A 14,499-nucleotide genomic window follows, 5' to 3' on the forward strand; every position below is an offset into this window, starting at 1 on the left:
TATGTAAGTCGTGTACTAGATCTGTATAATTTAAATCAGTGAATACAGAAGTGACGAAGAAGGCTGGAAGATTGAGCCTTCTCCGTTGTACTGTAAATACGAAAAGGACGAGTAATAGTAAACGGGGGTATTCAAATGAAATGGAAGGTGAACTAGATTCTATTATTCATTTTAATAAGTATTCACAGGTATCTTGCTAAATGGGTGGCAAAAATATTAAAAAATATAATTTAAATACAAATATTTATGAATAAAAATGTAGAGTGAAAATAGAAATATATTAATATGAGACAGTTATGGTAAGCCACAAGTGAAACTGTTCTTAATGATATGATGTACGAGGTGTGGCTATTAAATAACGAGACTGATGCTGCTACAGAAAAACTATGCATGCGCCAAATCCTAACAACTGTGCAGCGTTAAGCCTTCTCTTTCGATGTGCAGCGTCTCACGTGTTTGTAGAGAAATCTGTCTGACCGGAACCGTCATTTGTGCAAAGAGGTGTTAGTTTCATTTTGCCGAAAACCGTGATACTACACATGTACGAGGGTCGTTTGAAAAGTCCGTGCAAAGTCAGAGAGATAGCACCACTGGCGCGTATCGAGGTTATGTTTAGTTAGTAGCATCTCTTGGAAGAACACACACCAACTTTCAGCCAGATCGGTCTATTTCTTTGTGTTTGGCATTCGTTTGAATCGAGGAAGTCGTGTGATTTTCAAAAAATGGACGAAAAAGAATTTCGTGTGTTGATTAAACACTACTTTATGAAAGGCAAAACGCCTCAGGAGACTAAAGAGAAGCTTGATAAACATTATGGTGACTCTGTATCTTCGATTAGAACAGTTTATAAGTGGTTTCAAAATTTTCAGAGTGGCCATATGGGCACAAGTGACGCTGAACGTTCTGGACGCCCTGTTGAGGTTACTACTCCAGAAATCATTGATAAAATCCATGATATGGTGATGGATGACAGAAGAGTGAAGGTGCGTGAGATTGCTAGTGCTGTGGGCATCTCGAATGAACGGGTACATAATATTTTGCATCAACATTTGGACATGACAAAGCTATCCGCAAGATGGGTGCCGCGATTGTTCACGCTTGACCAAAAACGAAATCGTGTGAAGTGTTGCAAGGACGGTTTGCAGCTGTTCCAGAAGAATCCGCAGGACTTTAAGCGTCGTTTCGTCACTGTGGATGAAACATGGATACATCACTACACTCCTGAGACCAAAGAACAATCTAAACAATGGGTTACCAAGGGGGAATCTGCGCCAAAGAAGGCGAAAGGCAGTTGTGGTCGCAAAATTAATGGAAATAGGGTTCCAACTCGTTTCACATCCCCCCTATTCTCCAGACTTGGCTCCCTCGGACTACTATTTGTTCCCCAATATGAAGAAATGGCTGGCGGGAAAAAGATTTTATTCAAACGAGGAGGTGATTGCAGAAACGAATGGCTATTTTTCAGGCTTGGACAAATCCTATTATTCGGAAGGGATCAACAAACTAGAGCAGCGTTGGACGAAGTGTATAAGCCTAAAAGGAGACTATGTTGAAAAATAAAAAAGGTTTACCCCAAAAAATTAAGTAGTTTTTATTTTTGCACGGACTTTTCAAACGACCCTCGTAGTAGAGCAACGAATTGTCGTGAAATTTCACATGAAACTGGGTAAAACCGCTACTGAAACTTATCTTTTATTAAAAGAAGTTTATGGTTAATCACATGCGCAAGTTTTTGAGTGGTTCAAGCGTTTCCAAGATAGCCGTGAAGATATCGGAGATGATGACCGCACGGGTCGCCTTTCCACGTCCAAAACGGATGAAAATATCGATTATAATTAATCAACATTACTACCATGAGTTGCTTGCTCAACTCCGTGAAAGAGTAAAGAAAAAAACGACCCGATTTGTGGAAGAACAAGTCACGGGGTTCTCCATCAAGACAACGCGCCCGGCTCACACTGCATTGTCTGTCAAGATCGTTTCTAGCCAAGTACAACATCCCAGTTTCGAGGCCATCCGCCTTATTCGCCTGACCTGGCCCCCCCATGTGACTTTTATCTGTTCCCCAAAGTCAAATCTGCATTAAAAGGAACACGATTTCAGTCCGTTGAAGCTGTGAAAGAAAAAGCGGCACGCGTCATGCAGGTCAGCTCACAGATGAAGACTTCCAGCACTGTTTCGAACAATGGTAAATTCGTATGGAGCGTTGTAGGGATAGGAGAGGGATGTATATTGAAGGTGATAACAACTAAATATAAATAAATTTAAAATAAAATGTTTTACAGCAATAGTCTCGTTATTTAATAGCATCAACTCGTAGAGCTCAATTTTTTTTCTAAGTAATTTTTTCTAAGAAAAGTTAAAATGTGATTGTAGATTATATGAAAAGGGCAGTTCCCCAAAAAGGGAAAGGAACGCAGGCAACCCAAAATGCCCATTGTTCCCCGCCTACCCCTCATCTCATGAGAGAAATACCGGGGCTTTAATAACCAATAAATCCCGTCTAAATATTTCGGAATAACAAAATAATAACCTAATAAAGTAGTAGGGACTCAATCGCCTACTGCACTGAAATTACTGAATAAACCTAGAGAGTTCGTTAAGATTTCCAGATGCTACAATCTCCGGTAGGGAAACATTTAACCTCCCGAAGACGAGAAATCTAGTTTTAGAATAAACGGGACACACCTCTACGAAGTGCCGCACAGTCTCATTGGACTCACCACAGCCGGCGCAGATTGGCGACCGGGTAAAAATGTGATACTTAAAAAATAAAAAAGATTATCAAAATTCTATTAAATCATGAATGATACGTAACAAAGGCCACGAAACTTGGAAAGAGAAATGAATGCCAAAAATTCCCCCAATGTGTGGTGAATAGATAATATAAACACAATTAAATCCTACAAAATAAATAGCACGATTTTTCTTAATAGTTCTTTATCTATAAATTTTATGAGTGAACTATTGGTTGAACAGATAATTAACTAATATAGCTCTCTCCGATAACTAATATAGTAAATAAAAATGCTATATTTTACACCAGCATTGGTAATGCTATACGTAACTTTGATAGCACTGAATGCAAACCTGAAAATGCACAACACACCCAAATGCTCACTCCGAGAGGAGAAACTACCCAGCGGTAATCCTTCAAATTGCTGAGCTAATTGTTCTTGACACTCGATAAGGAAATCATGAGGCCACTGACCGTTTTAACCGTCTAGGGCAGGGGTTGGCAACCCGCGGCTCGCGAGCCGCATGCGGCTCTTTTATCCAAATTTAGTGGCTCTTCAGCCTGTCCAAAATATATTGTATATTTCAATTTTATTGAAACCAATGAAAATTCCATTTATTAAAGTAAAGATATTTTTTCAAAAAGAATTTTAAATGTGATAGGTTTGAAATTGAATAGAATTATATTAAAATACAGTACGTAATATATCTGACTGCCGCCATTTTCATTCAAACACAGGTTTAGTTACTATTTATTTGTTTATTTACTTTGCAATATGTAAAAATAAATGTATAAAACATTTATATATTATTGAATATCATAAAATAATAATTTGTGAATACAAATGATCTACAGAGTTTTTTACACTCTATCATCCTTGCGGCTCTTGGTAAGATTTATTAAAATTGTTTAAGGAAAAATGGCTCTCTACTTAAAATGGTTTGCCGACACCCTGGTCTAGGGAGGTTATTTAGAATGGTACAAAATGAGAAATGGTGGACCAAACGATAAGGGTAAGATTGCAGGGATTGGTGGAATTCTTATTACGGGATCAGGTTAATGGAGATGGACGAACGGAATTTCGAAATTCTTTGTAGATGGTTAAAACTGGGTAAGTAGAAGAGAGCATTTAACTATTTGTACAGGAGATTCTGGATTGAAGGGTTTGAATTCTCTGGAGTTTAGGAGGTTTGGTTGAACCTCATAGTTCCATTCCATATGTCCAGGGTAGGTTTTAACATGGTGTTCGTTAAGAGACTGGATCTGTGGTCAACACAATCACCAATACCTTGCTTAACAAGGTTGGGTGAAGCTTTGATATGCGTAGGTGTTCTCAACACTCTTAGTCAAATTATTATTAATAGTACCTTCAAGTTCTTCTTCATACCATAAGTATGGTCATATGGTTCAGTTATTGCTAAATAAAGATTAAATTTATTCTAGAATCACAAACTTTGTTTATACATCCATTTAAGAAATGGAGCTACTTAAATTTAAATGGCTAATTTAGTCTTCTATGTTTGCAGTAAATGTACAAACTAAATTATTAGTTTCATTTTAAAGAGAATAATTACTGAACTGCTATTGGGAAGGTAATGCAGTTTACCTCGTCTAGTTTATGAAAATGATAATCCTGTGTGAATTATTCCGATGATTCTGCTAATAGGGCGGAAGTAGATTGTATCTTTGAAATAGCAATAGATGTGATGTATGGAACTAGATTTGCTAAAACCAATTTATGACTGCCAATTCTGAACATTGTAGAAACTAATGGGTTTCCAAACAAATTGGTTACTAGCTGAATAGGGAATTGGAAATCAGAGGAATTGTAAAGTACACCATGTTCAGTGTAATTTAATATTTTATTGCAATCTACATATCGAAATGTTGATAATGATGGGTGATAAAAAAAAGAAATGAAAAAGTTTTTCAATAAATTGTTGCCAGGGAAGGGATTAGCTATGCGGTTAGCGAACTGGACTCCCACGCGAAGGTCCCGGGTTCGAATCCAGCTGCTGGCCCCTTAGATTTTCTCTTCCTAGGAGCTTCTTACAGCTCACTGTCCGGTGATGGACAGTGTTGTAAGTAACGAGAGAACACTGTCCGGAGGCCGGCAGTGCACTGAAAAAAAGCTCCGGGCGCCAATAACCTTAGATGTTGAAGCGCCTTAAATAATTTAAAAAAATAATAAACTGTTGCCTGTAGGGCCAACCCCCAATCTACTACTTCGTGATGCCCATTATCATGAAAACAATAAGAGACGATTAAAGGGTTCTCTTAGAACCAGGTATCATCCCCAAGGGAGTAAACGAACGGCTTAGTTAACGAGTTGAAAGATCGAGAAGAGCACTTCCTCTGGAGGAGGATTTTTTTAGACTTTTTATTGTGGCCCGTATAAAGGGAAGAATTGACTAGTTCAGGAAGTCAAATTATAAAAAAAATGGGCCTAAGGTAGCCGAAAGGTTAGCTGGAGATGTGATGTGTAGTAGTACTAGGTCTAAGATTATATTTAATGGTTGATATGAGCACTTAATAAAGTATGTTTGCTTCTCCATCCACGAATTGGTGATTGGACATTAAACCCGCATGAAAAAATATGTATTACTTCCACCTTTTTTTTAAACTGTTTATAAGAAAAAATTGGTAAACCATAAGGCACAAGAACTCATGGGTGCCATCGACTTAGATGCGTGGATGACGCAGAGAAAGACATTTGTCCGATAGGAGCAAGAAGATGGCATCCTTGAAGCCTCAAATCGTAACAAATGGGGAAAACATATTGAAGAGGTTTAGGTCCTAATTTAAGGGCTGTGTTAACGGGTCGTAAGTATAAGAAAAATCATTTAAATCTATTCAGATATTTTTACCTACAAATTAAACTACATAATATTATGTACAAATGAAGATCGCGTGGCCATCTGCACTTCAGCCGTCTTGGAGTATTTCCAGGCAATGCAGTAACTTGGGACACTAGTGGATTAGTATGTGAAGTGATTGATGTGTAGAATTTAATATAACGGGATCTTGCAGCTTCTGAAACATAAGGAACAAGGAAATCTCGGTGCAAAGTAGAGTTAGGAACATAGTAAGGAGCATTTGCGATTCGACGGAGTGTTTTTGACTGGAAGGATTGGATTCTTGTAGATATTGGAAGCTTTGGCTGAACCCCAAAGTACCATTCCAGTAAGTCCAGGCAGGTTTCAGTATCATAGTGTAGATAAGTCGTTTATTCTGTAGTGAGAGTTTAGATCGCTTGTCGAGAAGTTTGAATCGTCTGTTCAGTTTATTGGGAGAGAGATGACTGTTGATTGAAGAGAATTGGTAGGATTAGTTGGGATCAGATTGTGTCGAAGACAGTTTTGTTTATTACTATTGCAGTGCCCTCTATGGGCAGTATCATCTGGGTGATCAGTTCTGTGGATAGTGTAGTCGGTTATGTTGAAATAAGATCTGCTAGTAAAATGAGTCTCTGTGATGAGTCTTCTGCATTTTGAAGCATTGGTTTATGGAATAAAACCCTTAAAATTGGTTTTAAATGCCGCTTTGTTTAACCTTGCGCCAGATATGTTGAGAATGACAATGAAGTAAATCACATTTTTGCATTTTCTACAATAATTTAAAATCCCATTACATTCTAATATGCAACAAAAAATTTTATTCTACGTAATAACTAAGGAACGGATTTTTATGTATTTAAAAATGCCAAATATGTAATTAAAATATGCATTTATTTTCGTCAATTATGTGGAAAATATGTGATTTTCTTAAAATATTTTCTGGAATATTTAAGTAAAATGGACATTTTTTTAATGAAAATCGTGAAATGGTGGAATGATTGCATTTTTCGAGAACCTCACAGTTCAAAAGGAATGGCTTTGAATCCACATCAGCATCACTGTCAAGTTTTCCAATAACTGCATTGGCAATATACCTGCCCTCAACGTCAGTGGTTTCATCAATTGACACCCAAATCGGTCCATCTTTGATATGTTCTCGAATTTTGGTTAGTATATCTTTATAGATATCTTCCAGGTAGTTTTTCCGCAGAGTGCTCTCGTCAGGCATTTTTTCCCCAATATAGGTCTCTAAGAATCCTTTGAAATGAGGATTTTTAAGTTTGTGGAAAGGGATATCTGCTCTAACCAAAGCCCGATACAGATCTGTACTCAGAGTAGACTTACTTGATGATGGAGATGTAAGGAAGGCTTGATAGGACGTCCTCTCTTTCTTTCTGTTTTTATTCTCTATGCGCGATCCGGTGGCAATATGTTGGGTGACTTGGGAACGTTGAGAGCAAGAAACGCGCTTTCGTCACAAGCTGTACAGTACAAAATGTCTCCATCACTTCGAAAAAGTTCTGCTGGAAACTCGCGAAGATATTTAGCAACCAATTGTTTGTTTGAGGCCGATGTTCGTGGCATTTCACCCAAAAAAGAATACACTAAGTGACCGAACGAAATGAATTGGACACTTCAACGAACGAACTGAAAGAACAGACAACGTCAGACAACTTCAAAGTGCCCGTCACTGTTTAGCAGCATTCTGTGTATGCATTACAATAACCATTGTACCCACTGTGATTCACAGCCCTACAGTCTGTGGTTCACAGTTCCTGTCAACCACCTCCCAATTATGAAAATATGCCCAAAATGAAAAATATGAAAAAATACGAGGTGTGTTCAAAAAGTAACGGGAATTTTTAAATTTCGCGGGTTTGGAGAGTCTGATTGTAAAAATTTTTTTTTTATTATGTTGGTACACATGCCCCTGAAGTACGATAAAATTTTCAGTAATATTCATTGTTTACTTCTTAAGTGACAGCCGTTAAGGTTAGACGTGTTTTTCGAGCTTGGCGATTTTTGTTCGTTAAGAAAAATGGATCAAAGAATTTGTATTAAATTTTGCGTAAAAAATGAAATAAAGTGTGTGAAATGTTAATAAAGGCATATGGTGAGTCTGCTATGAGTAAAACAAGGATTTACGAGTGGTATAAGCGTTTCCAAGATGGCCGCGAAAACGTTGAAGATGACGAACGACCTGGACGTCCAAGCACATCAACAACCGATGAAAACGTGAAAAAAGTGAAAGAAATGGTTATGAACGATCGCCGAATCACAATCAGAGAAGTCGCTGATGATGTTGCCATATCAATTGGCTCATGCCATGAAATTTTTTCGGATGTTTTGGGTATGAAACGTGTGGCAGCAAAATTTGTTCCAAAATTGTTGAATTTCGAACAAAAACAGCGGAGAATGGAAGTTGCTCAAGAGTCACTCAATGAAGTCGACAACGATGCGGATCTACTGAAACGTGTTATAACAGGTGACGAAACATGGGTTTACGGATATGATGTCGAAACTAAGGCTCAATCGTCCCAGTGGAGGCATTCTGGATCGCCAAGACCGAAAAAGGCTCGACAAGTGCGGTCGAATGTGAAGGTTATGCTCACTGTGTTCTTCGATTTTAATGGCATAGTGCATCATGAATTCTAGCCACAAGGTCAAACAATCAATAAGGAGTACTACCTACAAGTTCAACGCCGTTTGCGTGAAGCAAACCGAAAAAAACGCCCGGATTTGTGGCAAAACAATTCATGGATTTTGCACCACGATAATGCACCTGCTCACACTTCATTGCTTGTTCGTGAATTTTTGGCCAAAAACAAAACTTTAACGATGCCCCAGGCTCCATATTCGCCAGACATGGCTCCATGTGACTTTTTTCTATTTCCAAACATAAAGAGAACATTAAAAGACCGTCGTTTTACAAGCATAGATGACATTAAAAGCGAATCGCTGAAAGAGCTGAAAGCTATCACAAAGATCGAGTTTCAGAAGTGTTTCGAGGATTGGAAAAAGCGCTGGCACAAGTGTATTGTATGCGAAGGGGACTACTTTGAAGGCGACAATATTAATGTAGATGAATAAATAAATATTTTTTTCAAAAAACGAAAATTCCCGTTACTTTTTGAACACACCTCGTATGTACATATTTTGATTAAATATGTAGAAATATTTATTTATTTTAATCAAATATGTATAAATATGCGATAACATCCAAATATGTGGAAATATGTGAAATAAAAGTAGACTCAAACGGCTTAAAAAGTGTCAGTATGAATACTTCTAGTTGAAAAACGTCTGTAAATTGCCTAGAAAAAAATATGTAAATACATACGAATCCGTTCCCTAGTAATAATAATAAAAACAAAAATAATAAAGCTATTTTTATTATCTGCATTTTTTTACAGAGCAAAACACAAAACTCATTTTATCACAAAACTGCTCAAAATGGACTTACGCCACTTTCATTCTCACCGGGTCGTATGTACAAAATATTAAATATTACAGGTAAAATAAAAATTAAAGCGATCAAAGAACTCTTATATTTTGCCGATGCCAGCAATGCCAAAAGTAGATTTAGATTTTAAACGTAATCTCTAAAACACGATAAATTTATGAAGAAAGAAGAAAAATGCTAACTTTTGTATTCTGTACATAGCTACATAAGTACTTGTAATGGTTCTTTTCAAGTCAAATGTGGCAATAAAGAAATCACGTCTAGCAATGGTGTTTTATGTAACTTTACATCCAATTCTCACATATGTTATTTTATTCAATCCCTTTTTTAAAATTAAAAGTTAAAACTCATACGTAACATGAATTTCAACAATTGACTCCTCTAAGAAATAGAGAGATAATGCAATATTAATGTAGGAAAAAAATATTAAATGCAAAAGTATTTTCTAGATTTGATTAAAAGTAGGAAAATGTACTAAGAGAGTTAATAAAAGACACAGACTTATGACAAAAGAGTCTTCTTTCTTTTTTTTTTTCTTAGAATTCTTTAATATTCTTGCGACTTTTGTTCCTATTAGTCTTTTGAATGAAGCGCCATGAAATAGGATTTAAAATTTTTTAAAAAACACATTTTTTAAAGTTAAATACCATAATACATATTTTTTTTTGGTGGACTAAAACATTAAAAGCAATAGAATATGCATAAAATAAAGTACACGCTTTAGACAGAAATCCCCTAATTTTAATAAAAATCCAGCTAAAATTATTGCCTCCAAAATAACAGCCACAATTTAAAAGCCTTTGGATTTCATAAATGAAAAAAATATTGTATCATAGGCATCATTTATTTTACTTTATTTTATTTACTTTCATTTTCATTGCTTCATTTACAATTGCTTTATTTAATAATTTAATAGGACTATATTGCCTAATGAAGGATTAGCAAAATGGAAACAAGTTGCTATGGTTGAAAGATTTAAACAGCTGAATCGGAGCAAAACTGAAATAATTTTTGGTAACAATGCTAAAAATGATTTGGGAATATTTCTGTAATCACTGTTAGGAAATAGGTATGAATGTACTTACTAACTTCAGATGGATGGGCTGGTTTTACGTCCGACAAGGGAATTAGATTTCGTACACAGAGACGACTAACAAAAAATGCATATTTTACAATAGTATTCTCATACTAAAAATTAAATAAAATCTAAGGCCTAGTCTGGGAATCAAACCCAGTTACCACAATAAATCTTAGCTTTGTAGGTCTAGCATCTATCTGCTCAACATTTTTAAAATGTATTATTTGCAGAAACTATAGAAACATGATTAACAGTTCTAGTGAAATGTTTTAAATGATTTTTTTAAAGAATAAAAATTGACTTACATATTTCACGAATAAATTGTCAAAGTAGGAAGAAACTAAGTAGGTTAAACGGTCAGATCTAGCCGAGCATAACCTGACTTCCTCCTAGCGGCAGAACTTAGAGTGTCTGAGTAAGTCAAGGTTATCAAGTGAAAGTGAACGTAGTTGCACGTAGTCTGTTGAAGTTTGTTCGTTAATTTTCGTAATTTCTAATCTCTATGGAGTAAGAAGAGGTCGCATATTGCTGCGATTGTATGGTGTCATTGTTATTATGTGCAAGGAGACTTCTTATTTGCCTTGGAGCTACTAGTAGCTACATATGGAGCACTCAAGAGAGGTTAGGGGTTCAAATCTCCTCACCAAAAAGTAACATTTTTTAAATAATATGTGAAACAAAGTAATTGTAATTTAGTCTCTACGTAATTGTATACCCATCTGTGTTCCTGATCCTCCACTTAGAACATCCTTCGTTTTGATTACACTCAAGAGATTGGAAAAGGAATCCAGAATAAAACTTAAACGCGAGAAAAGAATTAGAATAGAGAACAGAATTCTTAGTCAAAACTTCTCTTCACACTGATAGGAAATACACAAAACATGGAGTGCTTATTTCTGACCAGACTTCAGAGACTGTTATGTTATCAGGCCCATGCGGTACACCTACTGTATTTGTTAAAGTAATTGCCGTTAAAGATGGTGTTTCGCTAGTTGCTTATCAACAATTCCCCTTCCCTTTGATTTCTGTTTCATTTATTATTGCGACAATTTCGGTGTCCACGTTTTTTATTGATTGCACTAATGACTGCACTTTAATTTTGCTGTAAATGGCAACTTAATTTCAGAACTCTCACAAAAAGAGATTTTTTTTTACTTTTAACTTCATCCACGTTTGGTTATGTTTGAAACAACAAGATGTATATTGTTTATGGTTTTACTTCTTATACTTAATATGGATTTATAGTTGGCCAAGGATAATTTAAATGATATATTATTAGCGCTTCCATTACCTTGGATTTCCCAAAGAGGTTAAATAAATGGCTTGCCTCCTAGAGCACGAGTGTCAATATTATTTAACAATTGTGTTTATTACAAGTGTATGAAACAAAAGCCCTCTGTAATTGAAGTTTAGTTCAAGGTGAAACACAATATATGCAATTGTACTTGTCTAATTTGATTCAGACTGCGTTTTAAAAAGGGTTATTATGTTATTTATGGCCGCTAGAGTAAGTTTAATGTTTTTTTTATATGCAGCCTCAATTAAAGTAAATTTAATCATTATTACCAAATGGGCACCTTACTGATGGCTTGTTCAAAATTTATCCAACATTAAATTTAATTATGACGTTATTACAAAAATTATAATTCTGTAAAACACTTTGGGTTTTATTGAAAGGCTTTTGTCTTTTTCTTTTTATGGAATTATGTGCTACAATTGATGAACTCGTACAAGAATATCCCCAATTTAAAGATAGTTTTAGATTGAAAGCTGGTATAATGAAAGTAGGAGATCTGCTGAAATAGTTGTGTGAACTACATATTTAGATTTAGCCAACTCTTGACTCTGTTTTTGTACACGTTACAAATATAAATTAGTTTCTTTTTCTACTGACTTATCCTAGTTAATGACATCGGCTTAATTATCAGATTTAAGATAAAAAGAATTCACAGTCTCAGTAGGCTCAGTTGTTTTCCTCTATTTTGTACGTCCCTCTTTAAAAACCTCATATTTTCACGAATTTTAAGAACATATTAAAAGGTAATTTCTTCATTTTCATTCAAAAGAAGGTTATTCAGCGAATAATTAGCCAAAATATTTGGAAAGATAGGTCTGCGATTGGGGTTTTACATTAAAGATCGTTTCGCTTTGTTTTTAAAAAAACTTTTCCTTCCCAAAGTTCTTTTACTTTTTTTTTATAAAGTTGGAAATTCCATAGAAGGTTGCTTTCAAGTTAACATTTTCTTTTTCTCATTTTTATATTTTGATCTCGTTTTTGTGCATAGATCATTAAAAAAAGCATTTTCATTAAAATATCAAATTGTAATTCCGGATTTAGGTCCTCATTAGGAGCTTTGCTATGTTATCAAAAATGGACCAGGTGAAGAGGTTACACTTTGGCATGAATATGAGTCAGTGCAATCAAACTTAATGGAGAAAAATCTGATGTCATTGTCGCCATGAGCCTTCTTGGTGTCCATTATCGGCCTCCGTACAGTGTTTTCTCGCCACGGATGAGAAGCTGAAGAATTTCTTACGAAGAGATAACATAATTAAAGAGCAGCTAGCTGGACTCAAACTTGTGACTTTCTCTGATTATGTTAATTGTGTCTGTAAAAATTATAATAATTCTAATTTGGTTAATACTGAGTCCTTCCTTTCCACCAGCTATTACCGTATCCTCAAGTAGCTCCTACCGGATTGCTTCTTCCAAGGCTCTCCTTCCTCTGCTACTTATCCAATCCTCGCTGGAGTTCCTCAAAGGAGTTTTCTCACTCCTCTAAACTCTGTGCAGTCGTCTTGTTTCCATTCCAATACTTGAATTTATTCGTATGCCGAAAATATAACCAACCTATCTTATAACTCTGATCCCTTAATTGCCATCTGCTATACAGGGTGATCCATTTAAAACGCACCAATCGCTAATAACTTTTTAGGAAAACGGAATTTTGAAAAAAACCCACGAAGTAAATTATATGTTGTTTTTTTTTTGGTTTAGTTTTCAAATTTTCCACCCCCCGATGCTGTATCTTCATTTCTGGCGGAGTTACGGCTAAAAACCCGATTGGGGTTACATAAGAACCACTGGTTTTGACAATGATTATGAAAACTACATACAAAACTGTGGAAAATGATGTTAACCCCATTTCGATATTTCTAATATTAGTTGAGATATTCAAGATCAAAGTTACGATTTTATCTATTCGAGAACGGTTTTCGATATTCGAAATACACGTTTTGGGAGATCCTCTGGCTGCAAAAAATGTTATTGGAGACGCAAAGAACAAAAGTAATAATAATTAAAGATTTTAAAGAATGTAGAGTAATGTAATGGTTGTGGGTGAATCAGGATAAATTTGTTTTATCATCAAATAAAAGCAGCCATCGGGTTTTTGTCCGTAACTCCGCCAAAAATGAAGATACAGCATCGGGGGTGGAAAATTTGAAAACTAGACCAAAAAAAAAAACATATAGTTTACTTCGTGGATTTTTTCAAAATTCCGCTTTCCTAAAAAGTTATTTGCGATTGGTGCGTTTTAAATGGATCACCCTGTATATCATGACTCATTTCCATAATCTCCAAAGAACTTAACCTAACTACATAACCTCTAAAGAACCTAATCTAACTACCTTTTCCCTCAATATGAAGTATTTCTTTCAATCTAAATGAACATAACCCTATCCCTTCAGCATATAAAATGCGATTTCGCGTCCTTTACCTTGACAAACGCCTCACATAGAACACCCATACCAGACTCAAGCGACATAAACTTATTTAAGTCACCGAATGATAAAAAAAAAAAAAACTAACAAACGATCCAAAATGACTATAGTGAAAAAACATACGGACTAGAACTGTACGATACAACTAAGTACTCCAATTTTACCCGTATCGACCAAAATATCTTTTGTTCTTGACCTAGCCAAATCCCGTTAAACCAAAATTTCATTCCATATTTTTTCCAACACATTACCCTGCTCATACTCAACCTCTCTTCACTCGAATCCTTACCGAAGTATGAAATAGCCTCACAATCATCTGATCGCATGATAGAAAAGGACATCCTCTGAATTTTTTTCCCTGACTTAGGGTACGTTTACAACGGAGCTGTGAGTATAGATAATAGCAGAGATGATAACTGATAGAGTAAAATATAATCGCTGATTAGTGTGCACAACGGAGCTGTGATACATGCAACATGTCCGAGCAGTGAAGAAGAGTTTTTATGTTCAGCAGCAACAAAATGGAATATTTTAAAGAAAAAACGCTTTAGAAAATATCATGTACATCCCATAAATAAAAAACGAAGTACTTTGGGTGAATTTCACTATTTATTATATAAGGAACTTAGAAATTATCCGGATCGTTTTTTTGAATATGTGA

At 35.5% G+C, this 14,499-nt stretch overlaps 1 protein-coding gene across 4 annotated transcripts in view; it reads right to left on the reverse strand.

Moving 5' to 3' along the window:
• The window catches only part of LOC141461194 (epidermal retinol dehydrogenase 2-like), a 199,279-nt gene that overhangs the window by 85,472 nt on the left and 99,308 nt on the right, over window positions 1-14,499 (reverse strand). The gene's annotated exons all lie outside the window — the stretch shown is intronic.

This window comes from Rhodnius prolixus, unplaced genomic scaffold, assembly GCF_049639745.1.
Source record: "Rhodnius prolixus isolate KJV_2025 unplaced genomic scaffold, Rpr scaffold_6, whole genome shotgun sequence".
Taxonomy (NCBI): Eukaryota; Metazoa; Arthropoda; class Insecta; order Hemiptera; family Reduviidae; genus Rhodnius; species Rhodnius prolixus.